General features: G+C 47.0%; 41 non-coding genes across 41 annotated transcripts; all 41 read right to left on the bottom strand.

Annotated features, from left to right (window-relative positions):
* Window position 1: 1 nt before the first annotated feature.
* TRNAV-AAC (transfer RNA valine (anticodon AAC)) lies at window positions 2–74 on the bottom strand. The gene has a single exon. It is a non-coding gene; the product is annotated as a tRNA-Val (tRNA).
* A 386-nt stretch (window positions 75–460) lies between these two features.
* TRNAP-AGG (transfer RNA proline (anticodon AGG)) lies at window positions 461–532 on the bottom strand. Its single transcript has one exon. It is a non-coding gene; the product is annotated as a tRNA-Pro (tRNA).
* Window positions 533–961: 429 nt separating this feature from the next.
* On the bottom strand, window positions 962–1,034 carry TRNAV-UAC (transfer RNA valine (anticodon UAC)). Its single transcript has one exon. It is a non-coding gene; the product is annotated as a tRNA-Val (tRNA).
* Window positions 1,035–1,419: 385 nt separating this feature from the next.
* TRNAP-CGG (transfer RNA proline (anticodon CGG)) lies at window positions 1,420–1,491 on the bottom strand. The gene has a single exon. It is a non-coding gene; the product is annotated as a tRNA-Pro (tRNA).
* Window positions 1,492–2,428: 937 nt separating this feature from the next.
* TRNAL-CAA (transfer RNA leucine (anticodon CAA)) lies at window positions 2,429–2,540 on the bottom strand. The gene is made up of 2 exons: window positions 2,503–2,540; window positions 2,429–2,474 (listed from the first exon to the last, which is right to left on the bottom strand). It is a non-coding gene; the product is annotated as a tRNA-Leu (tRNA).
* Window positions 2,541–2,828: 288 nt separating this feature from the next.
* On the bottom strand, window positions 2,829–2,901 carry TRNAV-AAC (transfer RNA valine (anticodon AAC)). The gene has a single exon. It is a non-coding gene; the product is annotated as a tRNA-Val (tRNA).
* Window positions 2,902–4,246: 1,345 nt separating this feature from the next.
* TRNAP-CGG (transfer RNA proline (anticodon CGG)) lies at window positions 4,247–4,318 on the bottom strand. The gene has a single exon. It is a non-coding gene; the product is annotated as a tRNA-Pro (tRNA).
* A 935-nt stretch (window positions 4,319–5,253) lies between these two features.
* Window positions 5,254–5,365, bottom strand: TRNAL-CAA (transfer RNA leucine (anticodon CAA)). Its single transcript has 2 exons — window positions 5,328–5,365; window positions 5,254–5,299 (listed from the first exon to the last, which is right to left on the bottom strand). It is a non-coding gene; the product is annotated as a tRNA-Leu (tRNA).
* Window positions 5,366–5,654: 289 nt separating this feature from the next.
* Window positions 5,655–5,727, bottom strand: TRNAV-AAC (transfer RNA valine (anticodon AAC)). The gene has a single exon. It is a non-coding gene; the product is annotated as a tRNA-Val (tRNA).
* Window positions 5,728–6,113: 386 nt separating this feature from the next.
* On the bottom strand, window positions 6,114–6,185 carry TRNAP-AGG (transfer RNA proline (anticodon AGG)). Its single transcript has one exon. It is a non-coding gene; the product is annotated as a tRNA-Pro (tRNA).
* Window positions 6,186–6,614: 429 nt separating this feature from the next.
* On the bottom strand, window positions 6,615–6,687 carry TRNAV-UAC (transfer RNA valine (anticodon UAC)). Its single transcript has one exon. It is a non-coding gene; the product is annotated as a tRNA-Val (tRNA).
* Window positions 6,688–7,072: 385 nt separating this feature from the next.
* Window positions 7,073–7,144, bottom strand: TRNAP-CGG (transfer RNA proline (anticodon CGG)). Its single transcript has one exon. It is a non-coding gene; the product is annotated as a tRNA-Pro (tRNA).
* Window positions 7,145–8,081: 937 nt separating this feature from the next.
* Window positions 8,082–8,193, bottom strand: TRNAL-CAA (transfer RNA leucine (anticodon CAA)). Its single transcript has 2 exons — window positions 8,156–8,193; window positions 8,082–8,127 (listed from the first exon to the last, which is right to left on the bottom strand). It is a non-coding gene; the product is annotated as a tRNA-Leu (tRNA).
* Window positions 8,194–8,481: 288 nt separating this feature from the next.
* On the bottom strand, window positions 8,482–8,554 carry TRNAV-AAC (transfer RNA valine (anticodon AAC)). Its single transcript has one exon. It is a non-coding gene; the product is annotated as a tRNA-Val (tRNA).
* Window positions 8,555–9,899: 1,345 nt separating this feature from the next.
* Window positions 9,900–9,971, bottom strand: TRNAP-CGG (transfer RNA proline (anticodon CGG)). Its single transcript has one exon. It is a non-coding gene; the product is annotated as a tRNA-Pro (tRNA).
* A 935-nt stretch (window positions 9,972–10,906) lies between these two features.
* On the bottom strand, window positions 10,907–11,018 carry TRNAL-CAA (transfer RNA leucine (anticodon CAA)). The gene is made up of 2 exons: window positions 10,981–11,018; window positions 10,907–10,952 (listed from the first exon to the last, which is right to left on the bottom strand). It is a non-coding gene; the product is annotated as a tRNA-Leu (tRNA).
* A 289-nt stretch (window positions 11,019–11,307) lies between these two features.
* On the bottom strand, window positions 11,308–11,380 carry TRNAV-AAC (transfer RNA valine (anticodon AAC)). Its single transcript has one exon. It is a non-coding gene; the product is annotated as a tRNA-Val (tRNA).
* Window positions 11,381–11,766: 386 nt separating this feature from the next.
* On the bottom strand, window positions 11,767–11,838 carry TRNAP-AGG (transfer RNA proline (anticodon AGG)). The gene has a single exon. It is a non-coding gene; the product is annotated as a tRNA-Pro (tRNA).
* Window positions 11,839–12,267: 429 nt separating this feature from the next.
* TRNAV-UAC (transfer RNA valine (anticodon UAC)) lies at window positions 12,268–12,340 on the bottom strand. Its single transcript has one exon. It is a non-coding gene; the product is annotated as a tRNA-Val (tRNA).
* A 385-nt stretch (window positions 12,341–12,725) lies between these two features.
* TRNAP-CGG (transfer RNA proline (anticodon CGG)) lies at window positions 12,726–12,797 on the bottom strand. Its single transcript has one exon. It is a non-coding gene; the product is annotated as a tRNA-Pro (tRNA).
* Window positions 12,798–13,734: 937 nt separating this feature from the next.
* Window positions 13,735–13,846, bottom strand: TRNAL-CAA (transfer RNA leucine (anticodon CAA)). The gene is made up of 2 exons: window positions 13,809–13,846; window positions 13,735–13,780 (listed from the first exon to the last, which is right to left on the bottom strand). It is a non-coding gene; the product is annotated as a tRNA-Leu (tRNA).
* Window positions 13,847–14,135: 289 nt separating this feature from the next.
* TRNAV-AAC (transfer RNA valine (anticodon AAC)) lies at window positions 14,136–14,208 on the bottom strand. Its single transcript has one exon. It is a non-coding gene; the product is annotated as a tRNA-Val (tRNA).
* A 387-nt stretch (window positions 14,209–14,595) lies between these two features.
* Window positions 14,596–14,667, bottom strand: TRNAP-AGG (transfer RNA proline (anticodon AGG)). The gene has a single exon. It is a non-coding gene; the product is annotated as a tRNA-Pro (tRNA).
* An 887-nt stretch (window positions 14,668–15,554) lies between these two features.
* Window positions 15,555–15,626, bottom strand: TRNAP-CGG (transfer RNA proline (anticodon CGG)). Its single transcript has one exon. It is a non-coding gene; the product is annotated as a tRNA-Pro (tRNA).
* A 1,337-nt stretch (window positions 15,627–16,963) lies between these two features.
* On the bottom strand, window positions 16,964–17,036 carry TRNAV-AAC (transfer RNA valine (anticodon AAC)). Its single transcript has one exon. It is a non-coding gene; the product is annotated as a tRNA-Val (tRNA).
* A 387-nt stretch (window positions 17,037–17,423) lies between these two features.
* Window positions 17,424–17,495, bottom strand: TRNAP-AGG (transfer RNA proline (anticodon AGG)). The gene has a single exon. It is a non-coding gene; the product is annotated as a tRNA-Pro (tRNA).
* A 429-nt stretch (window positions 17,496–17,924) lies between these two features.
* On the bottom strand, window positions 17,925–17,997 carry TRNAV-UAC (transfer RNA valine (anticodon UAC)). Its single transcript has one exon. It is a non-coding gene; the product is annotated as a tRNA-Val (tRNA).
* A 385-nt stretch (window positions 17,998–18,382) lies between these two features.
* TRNAP-CGG (transfer RNA proline (anticodon CGG)) lies at window positions 18,383–18,454 on the bottom strand. Its single transcript has one exon. It is a non-coding gene; the product is annotated as a tRNA-Pro (tRNA).
* Window positions 18,455–19,391: 937 nt separating this feature from the next.
* TRNAL-CAA (transfer RNA leucine (anticodon CAA)) lies at window positions 19,392–19,503 on the bottom strand. Its single transcript has 2 exons — window positions 19,466–19,503; window positions 19,392–19,437 (listed from the first exon to the last, which is right to left on the bottom strand). It is a non-coding gene; the product is annotated as a tRNA-Leu (tRNA).
* Window positions 19,504–19,792: 289 nt separating this feature from the next.
* TRNAV-AAC (transfer RNA valine (anticodon AAC)) lies at window positions 19,793–19,865 on the bottom strand. The gene has a single exon. It is a non-coding gene; the product is annotated as a tRNA-Val (tRNA).
* A 386-nt stretch (window positions 19,866–20,251) lies between these two features.
* On the bottom strand, window positions 20,252–20,323 carry TRNAP-AGG (transfer RNA proline (anticodon AGG)). The gene has a single exon. It is a non-coding gene; the product is annotated as a tRNA-Pro (tRNA).
* Window positions 20,324–20,752: 429 nt separating this feature from the next.
* On the bottom strand, window positions 20,753–20,825 carry TRNAV-UAC (transfer RNA valine (anticodon UAC)). The gene has a single exon. It is a non-coding gene; the product is annotated as a tRNA-Val (tRNA).
* Window positions 20,826–21,210: 385 nt separating this feature from the next.
* On the bottom strand, window positions 21,211–21,282 carry TRNAP-UGG (transfer RNA proline (anticodon UGG)). Its single transcript has one exon. It is a non-coding gene; the product is annotated as a tRNA-Pro (tRNA).
* A 1,336-nt stretch (window positions 21,283–22,618) lies between these two features.
* On the bottom strand, window positions 22,619–22,691 carry TRNAV-AAC (transfer RNA valine (anticodon AAC)). Its single transcript has one exon. It is a non-coding gene; the product is annotated as a tRNA-Val (tRNA).
* A 386-nt stretch (window positions 22,692–23,077) lies between these two features.
* TRNAP-AGG (transfer RNA proline (anticodon AGG)) lies at window positions 23,078–23,149 on the bottom strand. Its single transcript has one exon. It is a non-coding gene; the product is annotated as a tRNA-Pro (tRNA).
* Window positions 23,150–23,578: 429 nt separating this feature from the next.
* Window positions 23,579–23,651, bottom strand: TRNAV-UAC (transfer RNA valine (anticodon UAC)). The gene has a single exon. It is a non-coding gene; the product is annotated as a tRNA-Val (tRNA).
* Window positions 23,652–24,036: 385 nt separating this feature from the next.
* On the bottom strand, window positions 24,037–24,108 carry TRNAP-CGG (transfer RNA proline (anticodon CGG)). Its single transcript has one exon. It is a non-coding gene; the product is annotated as a tRNA-Pro (tRNA).
* A 1,338-nt stretch (window positions 24,109–25,446) lies between these two features.
* On the bottom strand, window positions 25,447–25,519 carry TRNAV-AAC (transfer RNA valine (anticodon AAC)). Its single transcript has one exon. It is a non-coding gene; the product is annotated as a tRNA-Val (tRNA).
* Window positions 25,520–25,905: 386 nt separating this feature from the next.
* On the bottom strand, window positions 25,906–25,977 carry TRNAP-AGG (transfer RNA proline (anticodon AGG)). Its single transcript has one exon. It is a non-coding gene; the product is annotated as a tRNA-Pro (tRNA).
* Window positions 25,978–26,406: 429 nt separating this feature from the next.
* TRNAV-UAC (transfer RNA valine (anticodon UAC)) lies at window positions 26,407–26,479 on the bottom strand. The gene has a single exon. It is a non-coding gene; the product is annotated as a tRNA-Val (tRNA).
* Window positions 26,480–26,864: 385 nt separating this feature from the next.
* TRNAP-CGG (transfer RNA proline (anticodon CGG)) lies at window positions 26,865–26,936 on the bottom strand. Its single transcript has one exon. It is a non-coding gene; the product is annotated as a tRNA-Pro (tRNA).
* Window positions 26,937–27,011: the final 75 nt, after the last annotated feature.

Below are 27,011 nucleotides of genomic sequence, written 5' to 3'. Positions count from 1 at the left end.
GTGTTTCTGCCCGGTCTCGAACCGGGGACCTTTCGCGTGTTAGGCGAACGTGATGACCACTACACTACAGAAACTAACTTGCTGTGTTTTACTGTTAGAGCAAGGTTCCTCTCAAGGATTCTCTCTACTTCTATTCTGCTGTATCAGCAGCCACTCAGAAAGCGAGGAGCAAGTGTGACAACTGCAGAGATATCAGCCAACATGCTTGCAATTAGACGTATTAAAAATTTACTTATGCAGGCATCGACAGACAAATATCTGATGCCTAAATGCCAGCAAGTACAGCTTGGGAAAGCATCACCTGGGACACACACAGACTAAGCATGAAGGCAGAAAAAGCATGGATATCCGTTTTTCTTCTGAGGTTCAAAATAATTTGTGCAACAATGCGCCGAGTGTAATGAGAAATAGTCAGGCATTGTCAGTTTTGAGTAGGATTCGCATGTTTACCTCTAAAAAAGGGCTCGTCCGGGATTTGAACCCGGGACCTCTCGCACCCTAAGCGAGAATCATACCCCTAGACCAACGAGCCGAGACACACAAGAGTCACCTTCTGCACCGGCTCCGGGGGTTATTGGCAGCGAGTTGGTGAATGATTCACCCAAAGCAAGCAACTGCACATGCTGCTCTCTTCTGCAATATGGTTGCTGTCTTTTCCATGGCCGTCATCGAACAAGAAATGAAAATACCTCCATCCTTCAGACATTTTGTTTGCTCTAGGTGTATGCTCTCGGTGAGGACAATAAAACAATTTCTGCTCTCATGCCTTGCTTTCATCAAGTAGGCCCACCCTTCAGTACAAAAGGACGTGCAAAAGAATGGCGCAAACTATCGTCACTTCTCTTTTTGAGCTGTCACTGATGCCCCTGGAGCACAGTACGTCACGCTGGTGAGGGATAGACAGCTTCCATTATCTCAGCTTTCCTATAAGTTGAGAGAGTAAATGCAAACAATAAGCTGCTGTTTCTGCCCGGTCTCGAACCAGGGACCTTTCGCGTGTAAAGCGAACGTGATAACCACTACACCACAGAAACAGATACTCTTGCAGCAATCTTCTTGGCATGTAGTGGGCTGGAAAGCACAGACCAAGGGCCAATGTCCATGAAGCTCAACGTTGGACCCTCCTTACCCGATCTCTTTCTTTGGAAGAAAGGAACGAGGACCACTTTTATTCCAAAAGGCGATTTTAAAACCATACCTGAAATCACGCTAGAAAAACACTTTGAATTTAATGTTCCTACACTGATGGTCCACCCCAGAAAAGCAGTTGCAAAGAAGTCCGGCACTGAAATTCTATACGCCAAAAGTGGGAAACAGCGTGCAGGGAAAGGAACTTTCTCACCATACACGGCGTCTTATAGCATTGAAAAGAAGAAATGGTCCTATATAATAAGCAGCCTAAAAATAATTCCACAACATGGGCTCGTCCGGGATTTGAACCCGGGACCTCTCGCACCCGAAGCGAGAATCATACCCCTAGACCAACAAGCCTGATTCCCCTGTCAGCAATTTGAACAATTTCTGATGCGTCTTTCAGAAACAAAGCAGTGCTATTTGGCTGCTCTCTCTCTATGTGAGCCACACAAAGTCATGTTTTCTCTCAAGGTGTTGTTTTTTTCACTCTTGCAAGGAAGGGATCAGCCGATATCCTAGCTGCCAGTGAGCAGAAAAAAGGCACTGATGAGAACTGCAGGCACTTTCTGGCACTTGTACTTCTCTGCAAGTCCTGGACCCTTGCCCCATAAACTTCCACCCCAGAAGCAAGGGAGGGCCTGCCAATTCTTGCTTCTAAGAAAGAAGCGTTTGATTCTTGGATTCAAACATGCTCACTCAGCGCTCAATCAGGCTCGATCAGGCGAGATTTATATGAGTGGCTCGCAGGACTGAAACACTCACCTGGGAGACCCAGGGTGGCTGAATTCCCAGAATGGCCATTGTTGGGCAAGTCACCTCCTTTCCTCCTGCCTCAATCTAGAATTGGCTGCAAATCACAAGATAGAGTTCAATGTCCGTGTGTACTGCCTACTCCCAGCTACCTCTCTGTCTTCCTTATGTAAATTAAAATTCGCAAGGGGGGACCAATGACAATCTGCTCCTCCCACATAACCAGGAAGCCCTGTTGAACATGTCTGCCTGTGTTGTTGCAGGGACAGTGCCTTCTCTGCCCAAAAGGTGGCAGGAGAGCCTCACAACAAAGATGGGATCAACTGCTTAATGAGAAACCAGCACAGCAGTTAGTGTGATGGAGTGCAAATTTAACGGAAGGTGTGCCTGAGGTGTCCCTTCCAGGAATACATGGAATTGTGATTGAGGGCCCAGCCTGATCGTTGGTGGATTTCTCGTCATATGTTACAGGTCCGTGCAAAGATTGTGGTGTGTGGGGAATGCACTGCAAAAAACAGGACGATTTAAGGGTGTAAAAGAGACCTGTCAGAAGTGGGATTTGAACCCACGCCTCCATGAGGAGACCAGAAGTCTCAGTTGCACTGAAGATCAAGCTCTCTTGAGTCTGGCGCCTTAGACCACTCGGCCATCCTGACAGCCCTGGCTATGTACAGGTCTGACTCTTCTGTCTGCACTTGCCAATGTTTGCACTTACAGCGTTCGCAGCAATGTCACAGGTGTAAAGGCCCCACAATACAACATGGCATGATAAAAAAAAAGCTAGGCACAAGAGCGACCACTGATGGATGCGGATTACTTTGTTTCGTCTTGGAAAAGTAAAGGAAGTTTCCCACGGCTCGCTGGGTTCATGGACCGCCTCTTCTTAAGCTTGCATTGAGATAATAAGGTTTTAGAGGGTGCACATAAAAGCAGCTCATGCACAGTGTTTCTGCCCGGTCTCGAACCGGGGACCTTTCGCGTGTTAGGCGAACGTGATGACCACTACACTACAGAAACTAACTTGCTGTGTTTTACTGTTAGAGCAAGGTTCCTCTCAAGGATTCTCTCTACTTCTATTCTGCTGTATCAGCAGCCACTCAGAAAGCGAGGAGCAAGTGTGACAACTGCAGAGATATCAGCCAACATGCTTGCAATTAGACGTATTAAAAATTTACTTATGCAGGCATCGACAGACAAATATCTGATGCCTAAATGCCAGCAAGTACAGCTTGGGAAAGCATCACCTGGGACACACACAGACTAAGCATGAAGGCAGAAAAAGCATGGATATCCGTTTTTCTTCTGAGGTTCAAAATAATTTGTGCAACAATGCGCCGAGTGTAATGAGAAATAGTCAGGCATTGTCAGTTTTGAGTAGGATTCGCATGTTTACCTCTAAAAAAAGGCTTGTCCGGGATTTGAACCCGGGACCTCTCGCACCCTAAGCGAGAATCATACCCCTAGACCAACGAGCCGAGGCACACAAGAGTCACCTTCTGCACCGGCTCCGGGGGTTATTGGCAGCGAGTTGGTGAATGATTCACCCAAAGCAAGCAACTGCACATGCTGCTCTCTTCTGCAATATGGTTGCTGTCTTTTCCATGGCCGTCATCGAACAAGAAATGAAAATACCTCCATCCTTCAGACATTTTGTTTGCTCTAGGTGTATGCTCTCGGTGAGGACAATAAAACAATTTCTGCTCTCATGCCTTGCTTTCATCAAGTAGGCCCACCCTTCAGTACAAAAGGACGTGCAAACGAATGGCGCAAACTATCGTCACTTCTCTTTTTGAGCTGTCACTGATGCCCCTGGAGCACAGTACGTCACGCTGGTGAGGGATAGACAGCTTCCATTATCTCAGCTTTCCTATAAGTTGAGAGAGTAAATGCAAACAATAAGCTGCTGTTTCTGCACGGTCTCAAACCAGGGACCTTTCGCGTGTAAAGCGAACGTGATAACCACTACACCACAGAAACAGATACTCTTGCAGCAATCTTCTTGGCATGTAGTGGGCTGGAAAGCACAGACCAAGGGCCAATGTCCATGAAGCTCAACGTTGGACCCTCCTTACCCGATCTCTTTCTTTGGAAGAAAGGAACGAGGACCACTTTTATTCCAAAAGGCGATTTTAAAACCATACCTGAAATCACGCTAGAAAAACACTTTGAATTTAATGTTCCTACACTGATGGTCCACCCCAGAAAAGCAGTTGCAAAGAAGTCCGGCACTGAAATTCTATACGCCAAAAGTGGGAAACAGCGTGCAGGGAAAGGAACTTTCTCACCATACACGGCGTCTTATAGCATTGAAAAGAAGAAATGGTCCTATATAATAAGCAGCCTAAAAATAATTCCACAACATGGGCTCGTCCGGGATTTGAACCCGGGACCTCTCGCACCCGAAGCGAGAATCATACCCCTAGACCAACGAGCCTGATTCCCCTGTCAGCAATTTGAACAATTTCTGATGCGTCTTTCAGAAACAAAGCAGTGCTATTTGGCTGCTCTCTCTCTATGTGAGCCACACAAAGTCATGTTTTCTCTCAAGGTGTTGTTTTTTTCACTCTTGCAAGGAAGGGATCAGCCGATATCCTAGCTGCCAGTGAGCAGAAAAAAGGCACTGATGAGAACTGCAGGCACTTTCTGGCACTTGTACTTCTCTGCAAGTCCTGGACCCTTGCCCCATTAATTTCCACCCCAGAAGCAAGGGAGGGCCTGCCAATTCTTGCTCCTAAGAAAGAGGCGTTTGATTCTTGGATTCAAACACGCTCACTCAGCGCTCGATGTCTCGATCAGGCGAGATTTATATGAGTGGCTCACAGGACTGAAACACTCACCTGGGAGACCCAGGGTGGCTGAATTCCCAGAATGGCCATTGTTGGGCAAGTCACCTCCTTTCCTCCTGCCTCAATCTAGAATTGGCTGCAAATCACAAGATAGAGTTCAATGTCCGTGTGTACTGCCTACTCCCAGCTACCTCTCTGTCTTCCTTATGTAAATTAAAATTCGCAAGGGGGGACCAATGACAATCTGCTCCTCCCACATAACCAGGAAGCCCTGTTGAACATGTCTGCCTGTGTTGTTGCAGGGACAGTGCCTTCTCTGCCCAAAAGGTGGCAGGAGAGCCTCACAACAAAGATGGGATCAACTGCTTAATGAGAAACCAGCACAGCAGTTAGTGTGATGGAGTGCAAATTTAACGGAAGGTGTGCCTGAGGTGTCCCTTCCAGGAATACATGGAATTGTGATTGAGGGCCCAGCCTGATCGTTGGTGGATTTCTCGTCATATGTTACAGGTCCGTGCAAAGATTGTGGTGTGTGGGGAATGCACTGCAAAAAACAGGACGATTTAAGGGTGTAAAAGAGACCTGTCAGAAGTGGGATTTGAACCCACGCCTCCATGAGGAGACCAGAAGTCTCAGTTGCACTGAAGATCAAGCTCTCTTGAGTCTGGCGCCTTAGACCACTCGGCCATCCTGACAGCCCTGGCTATGTACAGGTCTGACTCTTCTGTCTGCACTTGCCAATGTTTGCACTTACAGCGTTCGCAGCAATGTCACAGGTGTAAAGGCCCCACAATACAACATGGCATGATAAAAAAAAAAGCTAGGCACAAGAGCGACCACTGATGGATGCGGATTACTTTGTTTCGTCTTGGAAAAGTAAAGGAAGTTTCCCACGGCTCGCTGGGTTCATGGACCGCCTCTTCTTAAGCTTGCATTGAGATAATAAGGTTTTAGAGGGTGCACATAAAAGCAGCTCATGCACAGTGTTTCTGCCCGGTCTCGAACCGGGGACCTTTCGCGTGTTAGGCGAACGTGATGACCACTACACTACAGAAACTAACTTGCTGTGTTTTACTGTTAGAGCAAGGTTCCTCTCAAGGATTCTCTCTACTTCTATTCTGCTGTATCAGCAGCCACTCAGAAAGCGAGGAGCAAGTGTGACAACTGCAGAGATATCAGCCAACATGCTTGCAATTAGACGTATTAAAAATTTACTTATGCAGGCATCGACAGACAAATATCTGATGCCTAAATGCCAGCAAGTACAGCTTGGGAAAGCATCACCTGGGACACACACAGACTAAGCATGAAGGCAGAAAAAGCATGGATATCCGTTTTTCTTCTGAGGTTCAAAATAATTTGTGCAACAATGCGCCGAGTGTAATGAGAAATAGTCAGGCATTGTCAGTTTTGAGTAGGATTCGCATGTTTACCTCTAAAAAAGGGCTCGTCCGGGATTTGAACCCGGGACCTCTCGCACCCTAAGCGAGAATCATACCCCTAGACCAACGAGCCGAGACACACAAGAGTCACCTTCTGCACCGGCTCCGGGGGTTATTGGCAGCGAGTTGGTGAATGATTCACCCAAAGCAAGCAACTGCACATGCTGCTCTCTTCTGCAATATGGTTGCTGTCTTTTCCATGGCCGTCATCGAACAAGAAATGAAAATACCTCCATCCTTCAGACATTTTGTTTGCTCTAGGTGTATGCTCTCGGTGAGGACAATAAAACAATTTCTGCTCTCATGCCTTGCTTTCATCAAGTAGGCCCACCCTTCAGTACAAAAGGACGTGCAAAAGAATGGCGCAAACTATCGTCACTTCTCTTTTTGAGCTGTCACTGATGCCCCTGGAGCACAGTACGTCACGCTGGTGAGGGATAGACAGCTTCCATTATCTCAGCTTTCCTATAAGTTGAGAGAGTAAATGCAAACAATAAGCTGCTGTTTCTGCCCGGTCTCGAACCAGGGACCTTTCGCGTGTAAAGCGAACGTGATAACCACTACACCACAGAAACAGATACTCTTGCAGCAATCTTCTTGGCATGTAGTGGGCTGGAAAGCACAGACCAAGGGCCAATGTCCATGAAGCTCAACGTTGGACCCTCCTTACCCGATCTCTTTCTTTGGAAGAAAGGAACGAGGACCACTTTTATTCCAAAAGGCGATTTTAAAACCATACCTGAAATCACGCTAGAAAAACACTTTGAATTTAATGTTCCTACACTGATGGTCCACCCCAGAAAAGCAGTTGCAAAGAAGTCCGGCACTGAAATTCTATACGCCAAAAGTGGGAAACAGCGTGCAGGGAAAGGAACTTTCTCACCATACACGGCGTCTTATAGCATTGAAAAGAAGAAATGGTCCTATATAATAAGCAGCCTAAAAATAATTCCACAACATGGGCTCGTCCGGGATTTGAACCCGGGACCTCTCGCACCCGAAGCGAGAATCATACCCCTAGACCAACAAGCCTGATTCCCCTGTCAGCAATTTGAACAATTTCTGATGCGTCTTTCAGAAACAAAGCAGTGCTATTTGGCTGCTCTCTCTCTATGTGAGCCACACAAAGTCATGTTTTCTCTCAAGGTGTTGTTTTTTTCACTCTTGCAAGGAAGGGATCAGCCGATATCCTAGCTGCCAGTGAGCAGAAAAAAGGCACTGATGAGAACTGCAGGCACTTTCTGGCACTTGTACTTCTCTGCAAGTCCTGGACCCTTGCCCCATAAACTTCCACCCCAGAAGCAAGGGAGGGCCTGCCAATTCTTGCTTCTAAGAAAGAAGCGTTTGATTCTTGGATTCAAACATGCTCACTCAGCGCTCAATCAGGCTCGATCAGGCGAGATTTATATGAGTGGCTCGCAGGACTGAAACACTCACCTGGGAGACCCAGGGTGGCTGAATTCCCAGAATGGCCATTGTTGGGCAAGTCACCTCCTTTCCTCCTGCCTCAATCTAGAATTGGCTGCAAATCACAAGATAGAGTTCAATGTCCGTGTGTACTGCCTACTCCCAGCTACCTCTCTGTCTTCCTTATGTAAATTAAAATTCGCAAGGGGGGACCAATGACAATCTGCTCCTCCCACATAACCAGGAAGCCCTGTTGAACATGTCTGCCTGTGTTGTTGCAGGGACAGTGCCTTCTCTGCCCAAAAGGTGGCAGGAGAGCCTCACAACAAAGATGGGATCAACTGCTTAATGAGAAACCAGCACAGCAGTTAGTGTGATGGAGTGCAAATTTAACGGAAGGTGTGCCTGAGGTGTCCCTTCCAGGAATACATGGAATTGTGATTGAGGGCCCAGCCTGATCGTTGGTGGATTTCTCGTCATATGTTACAGGTCCGTGCAAAGATTGTGGTGTGTGGGGAATGCACTGCAAAAAACAGGACGATTTAAGGGTGTAAAAGAGACCTGTCAGAAGTGGGATTTGAACCCACGCCTCCATGAGGAGACCAGAAGTCTCAGTTGCACTGAAGATCAAGCTCTCTTGAGTCTGGCGCCTTAGACCACTCGGCCATCCTGACAGCCCTGGCTATGTACAGGTCTGACTCTTCTGTCTGCACTTGCCAATGTTTGCACTTACAGCGTTCGCAGCAATGTCACAGGTGTAAAGGCCCCACAATACAACATGGCATGATAAAAAAAAAGCTAGGCACAAGAGCGACCACTGATGGATGCGGATTACTTTGTTTCGTCTTGGAAAAGTAAAGGAAGTTTCCCACGGCTCGCTGGGTTCATGGACCGCCTCTTCTTAAGCTTGCATTGAGATAATAAGGTTTTAGAGGGTGCACATAAAAGCAGCTCATGCACAGTGTTTCTGCCCGGTCTCGAACCGGGGACCTTTCGCGTGTTAGGCGAACGTGATGACCACTACACTACAGAAACTAACTTGCTGTGTTTTACTGTTAGAGCAAGGTTCCTCTCAAGGATTCTCTCTACTTCTATTCTGCTGTATCAGCAGCCACTCAGAAAGCGAGGAGCAAGTGTGACAACTGCAGAGATATCAGCCAACATGCTTGCAATTAGACGTATTAAAAATTTACTTATGCAGGCATCGACAGACAAATATCTGATGCCTAAATGCCAGCAAGTACAGCTTGGGAAAGCATCACCTGGGACACACACAGACTAAGCATGAAGGCAGAAAAAGCATGGATATCCGTTTTTCTTCTGAGGTTCAAAATAATTTGTGCAACAATGCGCCGAGTGTAATGAGAAATAGTCAGGCATTGTCAGTTTTGAGTAGGATTCGCATGTTTACCTCTAAAAAAAGGCTTGTCCGGGATTTGAACCCGGGACCTCTCGCACCCTAAGCGAGAATCATACCCCTAGACCAACGAGCCGAGGCACACAAGAGTCACCTTCTGCACCGGCTCCGGGGGTTATTGGCAGCGAGTTGGTGAATGATTCACCCAAAGCAAGCAACTGCACATGCTGCTCTCTTCTGCAATATGGTTGCTGTCTTTTCCATGGCCGTCATCGAACAAGAAATGAAAATACCTCCATCCTTCAGACATTTTGTTTGCTCTAGGTGTATGCTCTCGGTGAGGACAATAAAACAATTTCTGCTCTCATGCCTTGCTTTCATCAAGTAGGCCCACCCTTCAGTACAAAAGGACGTGCAAACGAATGGCGCAAACTATCGTCACTTCTCTTTTTGAGCTGTCACTGATGCCCCTGGAGCACAGTACGTCACGCTGGTGAGGGATAGACAGCTTCCATTATCTCAGCTTTCCTATAAGTTGAGAGAGTAAATGCAAACAATAAGCTGCTGTTTCTGCACGGTCTCAAACCAGGGACCTTTCGCGTGTAAAGCGAACGTGATAACCACTACACCACAGAAACAGATACTCTTGCAGCAATCTTCTTGGCATGTAGTGGGCTGGAAAGCACAGACCAAGGGCCAATGTCCATGAAGCTCAACGTTGGACCCTCCTTACCCGATCTCTTTCTTTGGAAGAAAGGAACGAGGACCACTTTTATTCCAAAAGGCGATTTTAAAACCATACCTGAAATCACGCTAGAAAAACACTTTGAATTTAATGTTCCTACACTGATGGTCCACCCCAGAAAAGCAGTTGCAAAGAAGTCCGGCACTGAAATTCTATACGCCAAAAGTGGGAAACAGCGTGCAGGGAAAGGAACTTTCTCACCATACACGGCGTCTTATAGCATTGAAAAGAAGAAATGGTCCTATATAATAAGCAGCCTAAAAATAATTCCACAACATGGGCTCGTCCGGGATTTGAACCCGGGACCTCTCGCACCCGAAGCGAGAATCATACCCCTAGACCAACGAGCCTGATTCCCCTGTCAGCAATTTGAACAATTTCTGATGCGTCTTTCAGAAACAAAGCAGTGCTATTTGGCTGCTCTCTCTCTATGTGAGCCACACAAAGTCATGTTTTCTCTCAAGGTGTTGTTTTTTTCACTCTTGCAAGGAAGGGATCAGCCGATATCCTAGCTGCCAGTGAGCAGAAAAAAGGCACTGATGAGAACTGCAGGCACTTTCTGGCACTTGTACTTCTCTGCAAGTCCTGGACCCTTGCCCCATTAATTTCCACCCCAGAAGCAAGGGAGGGCCTGCCAATTCTTGCTCCTAAGAAAGAGGCGTTTGATTCTTGGATTCAAACACGCTCACTCAGCGCTCGATGTCTCGATCAGGCGAGATTTATATGAGTGGCTCACAGGACTGAAACACTCACCTGGGAGACCCAGGGTGGCTGAATTCCCAGAATGGCCATTGTTGGGCAAGTCACCTCCTTTCCTCCTGCCTCAATCTAGAATTGGCTGCAAATCACAAGATAGAGTTCAATGTCCGTGTGTACTGCCTACTCCCAGCTACCTCTCTGTCTTCCTTATGTAAATTAAAATTCGCAAGGGGGGACCAATGACAATCTGCTCCTCCCACATAACCAGGAAGCCCTGTTGAACATGTCTGCCTGTGTTGTTGCAGGGACAGTGCCTTCTCTGCCCAAAAGGTGGCAGGAGAGCCTCACAACAAAGATGGGATCAACTGCTTAATGAGAAACCAGCACAGCAGTTAGTGTGATGGAGTGCAAATTTAACGGAAGGTGTGCCTGAGGTGTCCCTTCCAGGAATACATGGAATTGTGATTGAGGGCCCAGCCTGATCGTTGGTGGATTTCTCGTCATATGTTACAGGTCCGTGCAAAGATTGTGGTGTGTGGGGAATGCACTGCAAAAAACAGGACGATTTAAGGGTGTAAAAGAGACCTGTCAGAAGTGGGATTTGAACCCACGCCTCCATGAGGAGACCAGAAGTCTCAGTTGCACTGAAGATCAAGCTCTCTTGAGTCTGGCGCCTTAGACCACTCGGCCATCCTGACAGCCCTGGCTATGTACAGGTCTGACTCTTCTGTCTGCACTTGCCAATGTTTGCACTTACAGCGTTCGCAGCAATGTCACAGGTGTAAAGGCCCCACAATACAACATGGCATGATAAAAAAAAAAGCTAGGCACAAGAGCGACCACTGATGGATGCGGATTACTTTGTTTCGTCTTGGAAAAGTAAAGGAAGTTTCCCACGGCTCGCTGGGTTCATGGACCGCCTCTTCTTAAGCTTGCATTGAGATAATAAGGTTTTAGAGGGTGCACATAAAAGCAGCTCATGCACAGTGTTTCTGCCCGGTCTCGAACCGGGGACCTTTCGCGTGTTAGGCGAACGTGATGACCACTACACTACAGAAACTAACTTGCTGTGTTTTACTGTTAGAGCAAGGTTCCTCTCAAGGATTCTCTCTACTTCTATTCTGCTGTATCAGCAGCCACTCAGAAAGCGAGGAGCAAGTGTGACAACTGCAGAGATATCAGCCAACATGCTTGCAATTAGACGTATTAAAAATTTACTTATGCAGGCATCGACAGACAAATATCTGATGCCTAAATGCCAGCAAGTACAGCTTGGGAAAGCATCACCTGGGACACACACAGACTAAGCATGAAGGCAGAAAAAGCATGGATATCCGTTTTTCTTCTGAGGTTCAAAATAATTTGTGCAACAATGCGCCGAGTGTAATGAGAAATAGTCAGGCATTGTCAGTTTTGAGTAGGATTCGCATGTTTACCTCTAAAAAAGGGCTCGTCCGGGATTTGAACCCGGGACCTCTCGCACCCTAAGCGAGAATCATACCCCTAGACCAACGAGCCGAGACACACAAGAGTCACCTTCTGCACCGGCTCCGGGGGTTATTGGCAGCGAGTTGGTGAATGATTCACCCAAAGCAAGCAACTGCACATGCTGCTCTCTTCTGCAATATGGTTGCTGTCTTTTCCATGGCCGTCATCGAACAAGAAATGAAAATACCTCCATCCTTCAGACATTTTGTTTGCTCTAGGTGTATGCTCTCGGTGAGGACAATAAAACAATTTCTGCTCTCATGCCTTGCTTTCATCAAGTAGGCCCACCCTTCAGTACAAAAGGACGTGCAAACGAATGGCGCAAACTATCGTCACTTCTCTTTTTGAGCTGTCACTGATGCCCCTGGAGCACAGTACGTCACGCTGGTGAGGGATAGACAGCTTCCATTATCTCAGCTTTCCTATAAGTTGAGAGAGTAAATGCAAACAATAAGCTGCTGTTTCTGCCCGGTCTCGAACCAGGGACCTTTCGCGTGTAAAGCGAACGTGATAACCACTACACCACAGAAACAGATACTCTTGCAGCAATCTTCTTGGCATGTAGTGGGCTGGAAAGCACAGACCAAGGGCCAATGTCCATGAAGCTCAACGTTGGACCCTCCTTACCCGATCTCTTTCTTTGGAAGAAAGGAACGAGGACCACTTTTATTCCAAAAGGCGATTTTAAAACCATACCTGAAATCACGCTAGAAAAACACTTTGAATTTAATGTTCCTACACTGATGGTCCACCCCAGAAAAGCAGTTGCAAAGAAGTCCGGCACTGAAATTCTATACGCCAAAAGTGGGAAACAGCGTGCAGGGAAAGGAACTTTCTCACCATACACGGCGTCTTATAGCATTGAAAAGAAGAAATGGTCCTATATAATAAGCAGCCTAAAAATAATTCCACAACATGGGCTCGTCCGGGATTTGAACCCGGGACCTCTCGCACCCGAAGCGAGAATCATACCCCTAGACCAACGAGCCTGATTCCCCTGTCAGCAATTTGAACAATTTCTGATGCGTCTTTCAGAAACAAAGCAGTGCTATTTGGCTGCTCTCTCTCTATGTGAGCCACACAAAGTCATGTTTTCTCTCAAGGTGTTGTTTTTTTCACTCTTGCAAGGAAGGGATCAGCCGATATCCTAGCTGCCAGTGAGCAGAAAAAAGGCACTGATGAGAACTGCAGGCACTTTCTGGCACTTGTACTTCTCTGCAAGTCCTGGACCCTTGCCCCATAAACTTCCACCCCAGAAGCAAGGGAGGGCCTGCCAATTCTTGCTTCTAAGAAAGAAGCGTTTGATTCTTGGATTCAAACACGCTCACTCAGCGCTCGATCAGGCTCGATCAGGCGAGATTTATATGAGTGGCTCGCAGGACTGAAACACTCACCTGGGAGACCCAGGGTGGCTGAATTCCCAGAATGGCCATTGTTGGGCAAGTCACCTCCTTTCCTCCTGCCTCAATCTAGAATTGGCTGCAAATCACAAGATAGAGTTCAATGTCCGTGTGTACTGCCTACTCCCAGCTACCTCTCTGTCTTCCTTATGTAAATTAAAATTCGCAAGGGGGGACCAATGACAATCTGCTCCTCCCACATAACCAGGAAGCCCTGTTGAACATGTCTGCCTGTGTTGTTGCAGGGACAGTGCCTTCTCCGCCGAAAAGGTGGCAGGAGAGCCTCACAACAAAGATGGGATCAACTGCTTAATGAGAAACCAGGACAGCAGTTAGTGTGATGGAGTGCAAATTTAACGGAAGGTGTGCCTGAGGTGTCCCTTCCAGGAATACATGGAATTGTGATTGAGGGCCCAGCCTGATCGTTGGTGGATTTCTCGTCATATGTTACAGGTCCGTGCAAAGATTGTGGTGTGTGGGGAATGCACTGCAAAAAACAGGACGATTTAAGGGTGTAAAAGAGACCTGTCAGAAGTGGGATTTGAACCCACGCCTCCATGAGGAGACCAGAAGTCTCAGTTGCACTGAAGATCAAGCTCTCTTGAGTCTGGCGCCTTAGACCACTCGGCCATCCTGACAGCCCTGGCTATGTACAGGTCTGACTCTTCTGTCTGCACTTGCCAATGTTTGCACTTACAGCGTTCACAGCAATGTCACAGGTGTAAAGGCCCCACAATACAACATGGCATGATAAAAAAAAAAGCTAGGCACAAGAGCGACCACTGATGGATGCGGATTACTTTGTTTCGTCTTGGAAAAGTAAAGGAAGTTTCCCACGGCTCGCTGGGTTCATGGACCGCCTCTTCTTAAGCTTGCATTGAGATAATAAGGTTTTAGAGGGTGCACATAAAAGCAGCTCATGCACAGTGTTTCTGCCCGGTCTCGAACCGGGGACCTTTCGCGTGTTAGGCGAACGTGATGACCACTACACTACAGAAACTAACTTGCTGTGTTTTACTGTTAGAGCAAGGTTCCTCTCAAGGATTCTCTCTACTTCTATTCTGCTGTATCAGCAGCCACTCAGAAAGCGAGGAGCAAGTGTGACAACTGCAGAGATATCAGCCAACATGCTTGCAATTAGACGTATTAAAAATTTACTTATGCAGGCATCGACAGACAAATATCTGATGCCTAAATGCCAGCAAGTACAGCTTGGGAAAGCATCACCTGGGACACACACAGACTAAGCATGAAGGCAGAAAAAGCATGGATATCCGTTTTTCTTCTGAGGTTCAAAATAATTTGTGCAACAATGCGCCGAGTGTAATGAGAAATAGTCAGGCATTGTCAGTTTTGAGTAGGATTCGCATGTTTACCTCTAAAAAAAGGGCTCGTCCGGGATTTGAACCCGGGACCTCTCGCACCCTAAGCGAGAATCATACCCCTAGACCAACGAGCCGAGGCACACAAGAGTCACCTTCTGCACCGGCTCCGGGGGTTATTGGCAGCAAGTTGGTGAATGATTCACCCAAAGCAAGCAACTGCACATGCTGCTCTCTTCTGCAATATGGTTGCTGTCTTTTCCATGGCCGTCATCGAACAAGAAATGAAAATACCTCCATCCTTCAGACATTTTGTTTGCTCTAGGTGTATGCTCTCGGTGAGGACAATAAAACAATTTCTGCTCTCATGCCTTGCTTTCATCAAGTAGGCCCACCCTTCAGTACAAAAGGACGTGCAAACGAATGGCGCAAACTATCGTCACTTCTCTTTTTGAGCTGTCACTGATGCCCCTGGAGCACAGTACGTCACGCTGGTGAGGGATAGACAGCTTCCATTATCTCAGCTTTCCTATAAGTTGAGAGAGTAAATGCAAACAATAAGCTGCTGTTTCTGCACGGTCTCAAACCAGGGACCTTTCGCGTGTAAAGCGAACGTGATAACCACTACACCACAGAAACAGATACTCTTGCAGCAATCTTCTTGGCATGTAGTGGGCTGGAAAGCACAGACCAAGGGCCAATGTCCATGAAGCTCAACGTTGGACCCTCCTTACCCGATCTCTTTCTTTGGAAGAAAGGAACGAGGACCACTTTTATTCCAAAAGGCCATTTTAAAACCATACCTGAAATCACGCTAGAAAAACACTTTGAATTTAATGTTCCTACACTGATGGTCCACCCCAGAAAAGCAGTTGCAAAGAAGTCCGGCACTGAAATTCTATACGCCAAAAGTGGGAAACAGCGTGCAGGGAAAGGAACTTTCTCACCATACACGGCGTCTTATAGCATTGAAAAGAAGAAATGGTCCTATATAATAAGCAGCCTAAAAATAATTCCACAACATGGGCTCGTCCGGGATTTGAACCCGGGACCTCTCGCACCCGAAGCGAGAATCATACCCCTAGACCAACGAGCCTGATTCCCCTGTCAGCAATTTGAACAATTTCTGATGCGTCTTTCAGAAACAAAGCAGTGCTATTTGGCTGCTCTCTCTCTATGTGAGCCACACAAAGTCATGTTTTCTCTCAAGGTGTTGTTTTTTTCACTCTTGCAAGGAAGGGATCAGCCGATATCCTAGCTGCCAGTGAGCAGAAAAAAGGCACTGATGAGAACTGCAGGCACTTTCTGGCACTTGTACTTCTCTGCAAGTCCTGGACCCTTGCCCCATAAACTTCCACCCCAGAAGCAAGGGAGGGCCTGCCAATTCTTGCTTCTAAGAAAGAAGCGTTTGATTCTTGGATTCAAACACGCTCACTCAGCGCTCGATCAGGCTCGATCAGGCGAGATTTATATGAGTGGCTCGCAGGACTGAAACACTCACCTGGGAGACCCAGGGTGGCTGAATTCCCAGAATGGCCATTGTTGGGCAAGTCACCTCCTTTCCTCCTGCCTCAATCTAGAATTGGCTGCAAATCACAAGATAGAGTTCAATGTCCGTGTGTACTGCCTACTCCCAGCTACCTCTCTGTCTTCCTTATGTAAATTAAAATTCGCAAGGGGGGACCAATGACAATCTGCTCCTCCCACATAACCAGGAAGCCCTGTTGAACATGTTTGCCTGTGTTGTTGCAGGGACAGTGCCTTCTCCGCCCAAAAGGTGGCAGGAGAGCCTCACAACAAAGATGGGATCAACTGCTTAATGAGAAACCAGCACAGCAGTTAGTGTGATGGAGTGCAAATTTAACGGAGGGTGTGCCTGAGGTGTCTCTTCCAGGAATACATGGAATTGTGATTGAGGGCCCAGCCTGATCGTTGGTGGATTTCTCGTCATATGTTACAGGTCCGTGCAAAGATTGTGGTGTGTGGGGAATGCACTGCAAAAAACAGGACGATTTAAGGGTGTAAAAGAGACCTGTCAGAAGTGGGATTTGAACCCACGCCTCAATGAGGAGACCAGAAGTCTCAGTTGCACTGAAGATCAAGCTCTCTTGAGTCTGGCGCCTTAGACCACTCGGCCATCCTGACAGCCCTGGGTGTGCATAGATCTGACTCTTCTGACTGCACCTGCCAATGTTTGCACTTACAACGTTCACAGCAATGTCACAGGTGTAAAGGCCCCAAAATACAACATGGCATGACAAAAAAAAAGCTAGGCACAAGAGCGACCACTGATGGATGTGGATTACTTTGTTTCGTCTTGGAAAAGTAAAGGAAGTTTCCCACGGCTCGCTGGGTTCATGGACCGCCTCTTCTTAAGCTTGCATTGAGATAATAAGGTTTTAGAGGGTGCACATAAAAGCAGCTCATGCACAGTGTTTCTGCCCGGTCTCGAACCGGGGACCTTTCGCGTGTTAGGCGAACGTGATGACCACTACACTACAGAAACTAACTTGCTGTGTTTTACTGTTAGAGCAAGGTTCCTCTCAAGGATTCTCTGTACTTCTATTCTGCTGTATCAGCAGCCACTCAGAAAGCGAGGAGCAAGTGTGACAACTGCAGAGATATCAGCCAACATGCTTGCAATTAGACGTATTAAAAATTTACTTATGCAGGCATCGACAGAAAAATATCTGATGCCTAAATGCCAGCAAGTACAGCTTGGGAAAGCATCACCTGGGACACACACAGACTAAGCATGAAGGCAGAAAAAGCATGGATATCCGTTTTTCTTCTGAGGTTCAAAATAATTTGTGCAACAATGCGCCGAGTGTAATGAGAAATAGTCAGGCATTGTCAGTTTTGAGTAGGATTCGCATGTTTACCTCTAAAAAAAGGGCTCGTCCGGGATTTGAACCCGGGACCTCTCGCACCCTAAGCGAGAATCATACCCCTAGACCAACGAGCCGAGGCACACAAGAGTCACCTTCTGCACCGGCTCCGGGGGTTATTGGCAGCAAGTTGGTGAATGATTCACCCAAAGCAAGCAACTGCACATGCTGCTCTCTTCTGCAATATGGTTGCTGTCTTTTCCATGGCCGTCATCGAACAAGAAATGAAAATACCTCCATCCTTCAGACATTTTGTTTGCTCTAGGTGTATGCTCTCGGTGAGGACAATAAAACAATTTCTGCTCTCATGCCTTGCTTTCATCAAGTAGGCCCACCCTTCAGTACAAAAGGACGTGCAAACGAATGGCGCAAACTATCGTCACTTCTCTTTTTGAGCTGTCACTGATGCCCCTGGAGCACAGTACGTCACGCTGGTGAGGGATAGACAGCTTCCATTATCTCAGCTTTCCTATAAGTTGAGAGAGTAAATGCAAACAATAAGCTGCTGTTTCTGCCCGGTCTCAAACCAGGGACCTTTCGCGTGTAAAGCGAACGTGATAACCACTACACCACAGAAACAGATACTCTTGCAGCAATCTTCTTGGCATGTAGTGGGCTGGAAAGCACAGACCAAGGGCCAATGTCCATGAAGCTCAACGTTGGACCCTCCTTACCCGATCTCTTTCTTTGGAAGAAAGGAACGAGGACCACTTTTATTCCAAAAGGCGATTTTAAAACCATACCTGAAATCACGCTAGAAAAACACTTTGAATTTAATGTTCCTACACTGATGGTCCACCCCAGAAAAGCAGTTGCAAAGAAGTCCGGCACTGAAATTCTATACGCCAAAAGTGGGAAACAGCGTGCAGGGAAAGGAACTTTCTCACCATACACGGCGTCTTATAGCATTGAAAAGAAGAAATGGTCCTATATAATAAGCAGCCTAAAAATAATTCCACAACATGGGCTCGTCCGGGATTTGAACCCGGGACCTCTCGCACCCGAAGCGAGAATCATACCCCTAGACCAACGAGCCTGATTCCCCTGTCAGCAATTTGAACAATTTCTGATGCGTCTTTCAGAAACAAAGCAGTGCTATTTGGCTGCTCTCTCTCTATGTGAGCCACACAAAGTCATGTTTTCTCTCAAGGTGTTGTTTTTTTCACTCTTGCAAGGAAGGGATCAGCCGATATCCTAGCTGCCAGTGAGCAGAAAAAAGGCACTGATGAGAACTGCAGGCACTTTCTGGCACTTGTACTTCTCTGCAAGTCCTGGACCCTTGCCCCATAAACTTCCACCCCAGAAGCAAGGGAGGGCCTGCCAATTCTTGCTTCTAAGAAAGAAGCGTTTGATTCTTGGATTCAAACATGCTCACTCAGCACTCAATGAGGCTCGATCAGGCGAGATTTATATGAGTGGCTCGCAGGACTGAAACACTCACCTGGGAGACCCAGGGTGGCTGAATTCCCAGAATGGCCATTGTTGGGCAAGTCACCTCCTTTCCTCCTGCCTCAATCTAGAATTGGCTGCAAATCACAAGATAGAGTTCAATGTCCGTGTGTACTGCCTACTCCCAGCTACCTCTCTGTCTTCCTTATGTAAATTAAAATTCGCAAGGGGGGACCAATGACAATCTGCTCCTCCCACATAACCAGGAAGCCCTGTTGAACATGTCTGCCTGTGTTGTTGCAGGGACAGTGCCTTCTCCGCCCAAAAGGTGGCAGGAGAGCCTCACAACAAAGATGGGATCAACTGCTTAATGAGAAACCAGCACAGCAGTTAGTGTGATGGAGTGCAAATTTAACGGAAGGTGTGCCTGAGGTGTCCCTTCCAGGAATACATGGAATTGTGATTGAGGGCCCAGCCTGATCGTTGGTGGATTTCTCGTCATATGTTACAGGTCCGTGCAAAGATTGTGGTGTGTGGGGAATGCACTGCAAAAAACAGGACGATTTAAGGGTGTAAAAGAGACCTGTCAGAAGTGGGATTTGAACCCACGCCTCCATGAGGAGACCAGAAGTCTCAGTTGCACTGAAGATCAAGCTCTCTTGAGTCTGGCGCCTTAGACCACTCGGCCATCCTGACAGCCCTGGCTATGTACAGGTCTGACTCTTCTGTCTGCACTTGCCAATGTTTGCACTTACAGCGTTCGCAGCAATGTCACAGGTGTAAAGGCCCCACAATACAACATGGCATGATAAAAAAAAAAGCTAGGCACAAGAGCGACCACTGATGGATGCGGATTACTTTGTTTCGTCTTGGAAAAGTAAAGGAAGTTTCCCACGGCTCGCTGGGTTCATGGACCGCCTCTTCTTAAGCTTGCATTGAGATAATAAGGTTTTAGAGGGTGCACATAAAAGCAGCTCATGCACAGTGTTTCTGCCCGGTCTCGAACCGGGGACCTTTCGCGTGTTAGGCAAACGTGATGACCACTACACTACAGAAACTAACTTGCTGTGTTTTACTGTTAGAGCAAGGTTCCTCTCAAGGATTCTCTCTACTTCTATTCTGCTGTATCAGCAGCCACTCAGAAAGCGAGGAGCAAGTGTGAAAACTGCAGAGATATCAGCCAACATGCTTGCAATTAGACGTATTAAAAATTTACTTATGCAGGCATCGACAGACAAATATCTGATGCCTAAATGCCAGCAAGTACAGCTTGGGAAAGCATCACCTGGGACACACACAGACTAAGCATGAAGGCAGAAAAAGCATGGATATCCGTTTTTCTTCTGAGGTTCAAAATAATTTGTGCAACAATGCGCCGAGTGTAATGAGAAATAGTCAGGCATTGTCAGTTTTGAGTAGGATTCGTATGTTTACCTCTAAAAAAGGGCTCGTCCGGGATTTGAACCCGGGACCTCTCGCACCCTAAGCGAGAATCATACCCCTAGACCAACGAGCCGAGGAACACAAGAGTCACCTTTTGCACCGGCTCCGGGGGTTATTGGCAGCGAGTTGGTGAATGATTCACCCAAAGCAAGCAACTGCACATGCTGCTCTCTTCTGCAATATGGTTGCTGTCTTTTCCATGGCCGTCATCGAACAAGAAATGAAAATACCTCCATCCTTCAGACATTTTGTTTGCTCTAGGTGTATGCTCTCGGTGAGGACAATAAAACAATTTCTGCTCTCATGCCTTGCTTTCATCAAGTAGGCCCACCCTTCAGTACAAAAGGACGTGCAAACGAATGGCGCAAACTATCGTCACTTCTCTTTTTGAGCTGTCACTGATGCCCCTGGAGCACAGTACGTCACGCTGGTGAGGGATAGACAGCTTCCATTATCTCAGCTTTCCCATAAGTTGAGAGAGTAAATGCAAACAATAAGCTGCTGTTTCTGCCCGGTCTCGAACCAGGGACCTTTCGCGTGTAAAGCGAACGTGATAACCACTACACCACAGAAACAGATACTCTTGCAGCAATCTTCTTGGCATGTAGTGGGCTGGAAAGCACAGACCAAGGGCCAATGTCCATGAAGCTCAATGTTGGACCCTCCTTACCCGATCTCTTTCTTTGGAAGAAAGGAACGAGGACCACTTTTATTCCAAAAGGCGATTTTAAAACCATACCTGAAATCACGCTAGAAAAACACTTTGAATTTAATGTTCCTACACTGATGGTCCACCCCAGAAAAGCAGTTGCAAAGAAGTCCGGCACTGAAATTCTATACGCCAAAAGTGGGAAACAGCGTGCAGGGAAAGGAACTTTCTCACCATACACGGCGTCTTATAGCATTGAAAAGAAGAAATGGTCCTATATAATAAGCAGCCTAAAAATAATTCCACAACATGGGCTCGTCCGGGATTTGAACCCGGGACCTCTCGCACCCAAAGCGAGAATCATACCCCTAGACCAACGAGCCTGATTCCCCTGTCAGCAATTTGAACAATTTCTGATGCGTCTTTCAGAAACAAAGCAGTGCTATTTGGCTGCTCTCTCTCTATGTGAGCCACACAAAGTCATGTTTTCTCTCAAGGTGTTGTTTTTTTCACTCTTGCAAAGAAGGGATCAGCCGATATCCTAGCTGCCAGTGAGCAGAAAAAAAGGACTGATGAGAACTGCAGGCACTTTCTGGCACTTGTACTTCTCTGCAAGTCCTGGACCCTTGCCCCATTAATTTCCACCCCAGAAGCAAGGGAGGGCCTGCCAATTCTTGCTCCTAAGAAAGAGGCGTTTGATTCTTGGATTCAAACACACTCACTCAGCGCTCGATGTCTCGATCAGGCGAGATTTATATGAGTGGCTCGCAGGACTGAAACACTCACCTGGGAGACCCAGGGTGGCTGAATTCCCAGAATGGCCATTGTTGGGCAAGTCACCTCCTTTCCTCCTGCCTCAATCTAGAATTGGCTGCAAATCACAAGATAGAGTTCAATGTCCGTGTGTACTGCCTACTCCCAGCTACCTCTCTGTCTTCCTTATGTAAATTAAAATTCGCAAGGGGGGACCAATGACAATCTGCTCCTCCCACATAACCAGGAAGCCCTGTTGAACATGTCTGCCTGTGTTGTTGCAGGGACAGTGCCTTCTCCGCCCAAAAGGTGGCAGGAGAGCCTCACAACAAAGATGGGATCAACTGCTTAATGAGAAACCAGCACAGCAGTTAGTGTGATGGAGTGCAAATTTAACGGAAGGTGTGCCTGAGGTGTCCCTTCCAGGAATACATGGAATTGTGATTGAGGGCCCAGCCTGATCGTTGGTGGATTTCTCGTCATATGTTACAGGTCCGTGCAAAGATTGTGGTGTGTGGGGAATGCACTGCAAAAAACAGGACGATTTAAGGGTGTAAAAGAGACCTGTCAGAAGTGGGATTTAAACCCACGCCTCCATGAGGAGACCAGAAGTCTCAGTTGCACTGAAGATCAAGCTCTCTTGAGTCTGGCGCCTTAGACCACTCGGCCATCCTGACAGCCCTGGCTATGTACAGGTCTGACTCTTCTGTCTGCACTTGCCAATGTTTGCACTTACAGCGTTCGCAGCAATGTCACAGGTGTAAAGGCCCCACAATACAACATGGCATGATAAAAAAAAAAGCTAGGCACAAGAGCGACCACTGATGGATGCGGATTACTTTGTTTCGTCTTGGAAAAGTAAAGGAAGTTTCCCACGGCTCGCTGGGTTCATGGACCGCCTCTTCTTAAGCTTGCATTGAGATAATAAGGTTTTAGAGGGTGCACATAAAAGCAGCTCATGCACAGTGTTTCTGCCCGGTCTCAAACCGGGGACCTTTCGCGTGTTAGGCGAACGTGATGACCACTACACTACAGAAACTAACTTGCTGTGTTTTACTGTTAGAGCAAGGTTCCTCTCAAGGATTCTCTCTACTTCTATTCTGCTGTATCAGCAGCCACTCAGAAAGCGAGGAGCAAGTGTGAAAACTGCAGAGATATCAGCCAACATGCTTGCAATTAGACGTATTAAAAATGTACTTATGCAGGCATCGACAGACAAATATCTGATGCCTAAATGCCAGCAAGTACAGCTTGGGAAAGCATCACCTGGGACACACACAGACTAAGCATGAAGGCAGAAAAAGCATGGATATCCGTTTTTCTTCTGAGGTTCAAAATAATTTGTGCAACAATGCGCCGAGTGTAATGAGAAATAGTCAGGCATTGTCAGTTTTGAGTAGGATTCGTATGTTTACCTCTAAAAAAGGGCTCGTCCGGGATTTGAACCCGGGACCTCTCACACCCTAAGCGAGAATCATACCCCTAGACCAACGAGCCGAGGCACAGAAGAGTCACCTTTTGCACCGGCTCCGGGGGTTATTGGCAGCGAGTTGGTGAATGATTCACCCAAAGCAAGCAACTGCACATGCTGCTCTCTTCTGCAATATGGTTGCTGTCTTTTCCATGGCCGTCATCGAACAAGAAATGAAAATACCTCCATCCTTCAGACATTTTGTTTGCTCTAGGTGTATGCTCTCGGTGAGGACAATAAAACAATTTCTGCTCTCATGCCTTGCTTTCATCAAGTAGGCCCACCCTTCAGTTCAAAAGGACGTGCAAACGAATGGCGCAAACTATCGTCACTTCTCTTTTTGAGCTGTCACTGATGCCGCTGGAGCACAGTACGTCACGCTGGTGAGGGATAGACAGCTTCCATTATCTCAGCTTTCCTATAAGTTGAGAGAGTAAATGCAAACAATAAGCTGCTGTTTCTGCCCGGTCTCGAACCAGGGACCTTTCGCGTGTAAAGCGAACATGATAACCACTACACCACAGAAACAGATACTCTTGCAGCAATCTTCTTGGCATGTAGTGGGCTGGAAAGCACAGACCAAGGGCCAATGTCCATGAAGCTCAACGTTGGACCCTCCTTACCCGATCTCTTTCTTTGGAAGAAAGGAACGAGGACCACTTTTATTCCAAAAGGCGATTTTAAAACCATACCTGAAATCACGCTAGAAAAACACTTTGAATTTAATGTTCCTACACTGATGGTCCACCCCAGAAAAGCAGTTGCAAAGAAGTCCGGCACTGAAATTCTATACGCCAAAAGTGGGAAACAGCGTGCAGGGAAAGGAACTTTCTCACCATACACGGCGTCTTATAGCATTGAAAAGAAGAAATGATCCTATATAATAAGCAGCCTAAAAATAATTCCACAACATGGGCTCGTCCGGGATTTGAACCCGGGACCTCTCGCACCCGAAGCGAGAATCATACCCCTAGACCAACGAGCCTGATTCCCCTATCAGCAATTTGAACAATTTCTGATGCGTCTTTCAGAAACACAGCAGTGCTATTTGGCTGCTCTCTCTCTATGTGAGCCACACAAAGTCATGTTTTCTCTCAAGGTGTTGTTTTTTTCACTCTTGCAAGGAAGGGATCAGCCGATATCCTAGCTGCCAGTGAGCAGAAAAAAGGCACTGATGAGAACTGCAGGCACTTTCTGGCACTTGTACTTCTCTGCAAGTCCTGGACCCTTGCCCCATAAACTTCCACCCCAGAAGCAAGGGAGGGCCTGCCAATTCTTGCTTCTAAGAAAGAAGCGTTTGATTCTTGGATTCAAACATGCTCACTCAGCACTCAATGAGGCTCGATCAGGCGAGATTTATATGAGTGGCTCGCAGGACTGAAACACTCACCTGGGAGACCCAGGGTGGCTGAATTCCCAGAATGGCCATTGTTGGGCAAGTCACCTCCTTTCCTCCTGCCTCAATCTAGAATTGGCTGCAAATCACAAGATAGAGTTCAATGTCCGTGTGTACTGCCTACTCCCAGCTACCTCTCTGTCTTCCTTATGTAAATTAAAATTCGCAAGGGGGGACCAATGACAATCTGCTCCTCCCACATAACCAGGAAGCCCTGTTGAACATGTCTGCCTGTGTTGTTGCAGGGACAGTGCCTTCTCCGCCCAAAAGGTGGCAGGAGAGCCTCACAACAAAGATGGGATCAACTGCTTAATGAGAAACCAGCACAGCAGTTAGTGTGATGGAGTGCAAATTTAATGGAAGGTGTGCCTGAGGTGTCCCTTCCAGGAATACATGGAATTGTGATTGAGGGCCCAGCCTGATCGTTGGTGGATTTCTCGTCATATGTTACAGGTCTGTGCAAAGATTGTGGTGTGTGGGGAATGCACTGCAAAAAACAGGACGATTTAAGGGTGTAAAAGAGACCTGTCAGAAGTGGGATTTGAACCCACGCCTCCATGAGGAGACCAGAAGTCTCAGTTGCACTGAAGATCAAGCTCTCTTGAGTCTCGTGCCTTAGACCACTCGGCCATCCTGACAGCCCTGGCTATGTACAGGTCTGACTCTTCTGTCTGCACTTGCCAATGTTTGCACTTACAGCGTTCGCAGCAATGTCACAGGTGTAAAGGCCCCACAATACAACATGGCATGATAAAAAAAAAAGCTAGGCACAAGAGCGACCACTGATGGATGCGGATTACTTTGTTTCGTCTTGGAAAAGTAAAGGAAGTTTCCCACGGCTCGCTGGGTTCATGGACCGCCTCTTCTTAAGCTTGCATTGAGATAATAAGGTTTTAGAGGGTGCACATAAAAGCAGCTCATGCACAGTGTTTCTGCCCGGTCTCGAACCGGGGACCTTTCGCGTGTTAGGCGAACGTGATGACCACTACACTACAGAAACTAACTTGCTGTGTTTTACTGTTAGAGCAAGGTTCCTCTCAAGGATTCTCTCTACTTCTATTCTGCTGTATCAGCAGCCACTCAGAAAGCGAGGAGCAAGTGTGAAAACTGCAGAGATATCAGCCAACATGCTTGCAATTAGACGTATTAAAAATTTACTTATGCAGGCATCGACAGACAAATATCTGATGCCTAAATGCCAGCAAGTACAGCTTGGGAAAGCATCACCTGGGACACACACAGACTAAGCATGAAGGCAGAAAAAGCATGGATATCCGTTTTTCTTCTGAGGTTCAAAATAATTTGTGCAACAATGCGCCGAGTGTAATGAGAAATAGTCAGGCATTGTCAGTTTTGAGTAGGATTCGTATGTTTACCTCTAAAAAAGGGCTCGTCCGGGATTTGAACCCGGGACCTCTCGCACCCTAAGCGAGAATCATACCCCTAGACCAACGAGCCGAGGCACACAAGAGTCACCTTTTGCACCGGCTCCGGGGGTTATTGGCAGCGAGTTGGTGAATGATTCACCCAAAGCAAGCAACTGCACATGCTGCTCTCTTCTGCAATATGGTTGCTGTCTTTTCCATGGCCGTCATCGAACAAGAAATGAAAATACCTCCATCCTTCAGACATTTTGTTTGCTCTAGGTGTATGCTCTCGGTGAGGACAATAAAACAATTTCTGCTCTCATGCCTTGCTTTCATCAAGTAGGCCCACCCTTCAGTACAAAATGACGTGCAAACGAATGGCGCAAACTATCGTCACTTCTCTTTTTGAGCTGTCACTGATGCCCCTGGAGCACAGTACGTCACGCTGGTGAGGGATAGACAGCTTCCATTATCTCAGCTTTCCCATAAGTTGAGAGAGTAAATGCAAACAATAAGCTGCTGTTTCTGCCCGGTCTCGAACCAGGGACCTTTCGCGTGTAAAGCGAACGTGATAACCACTACACCACAGAAACAGATACTCTTGCAGCAATCTTCTTGGCATGTTGTGGGCTGGAAAGCACAGACCAAGGGCCAATGTCCATGAAGCTCAACGTTGGACCCTCCTTACCCGATCTCTTTCTTTGGAAGAAAGGAACGAGGACCACTTTTATTCCAAAAGGCGATTTTAAAACCATACCTGAAATCACACTAGAAAAACACTTTGAATTTAATGTTCCTACACTGATGGTCCACCCCAGAAAAGCAGTTGCAAAGAAGTCCGGCACTGAAATTCTATACGCCAAAAGTGGGAAACAGCGTGCAGGGAAAGGAACTTTCTCACCATACACGGCGTCTTATAGCATTGAAAAGAAGAAATGGTCCTATATAATAAGCAGCCTAAAAATAATTCCACAACATGGGCTCGTCCGGGATTTGAACCCGGGACCTCTCGCACCCGAAGCGAGAATCATACCCCTAGACCAACGAGCCTGGTTCCTCTGTTGGCAATTTGAACAATTTCTGATGCGTCTTTCAGAAACAAAGCAGTGCTATTTGGCTGCTCTC

This window comes from Triturus cristatus, chromosome 10 (genome assembly GCF_964204655.1).
Source record: "Triturus cristatus chromosome 10, aTriCri1.1, whole genome shotgun sequence".
NCBI lineage: Eukaryota > Metazoa > Chordata > Amphibia > Caudata > Salamandridae > Triturus > Triturus cristatus.
Note: the sequence above shows the minus strand (reverse complement) of the source record. Positions and strands in the feature narration are given on the sequence as shown.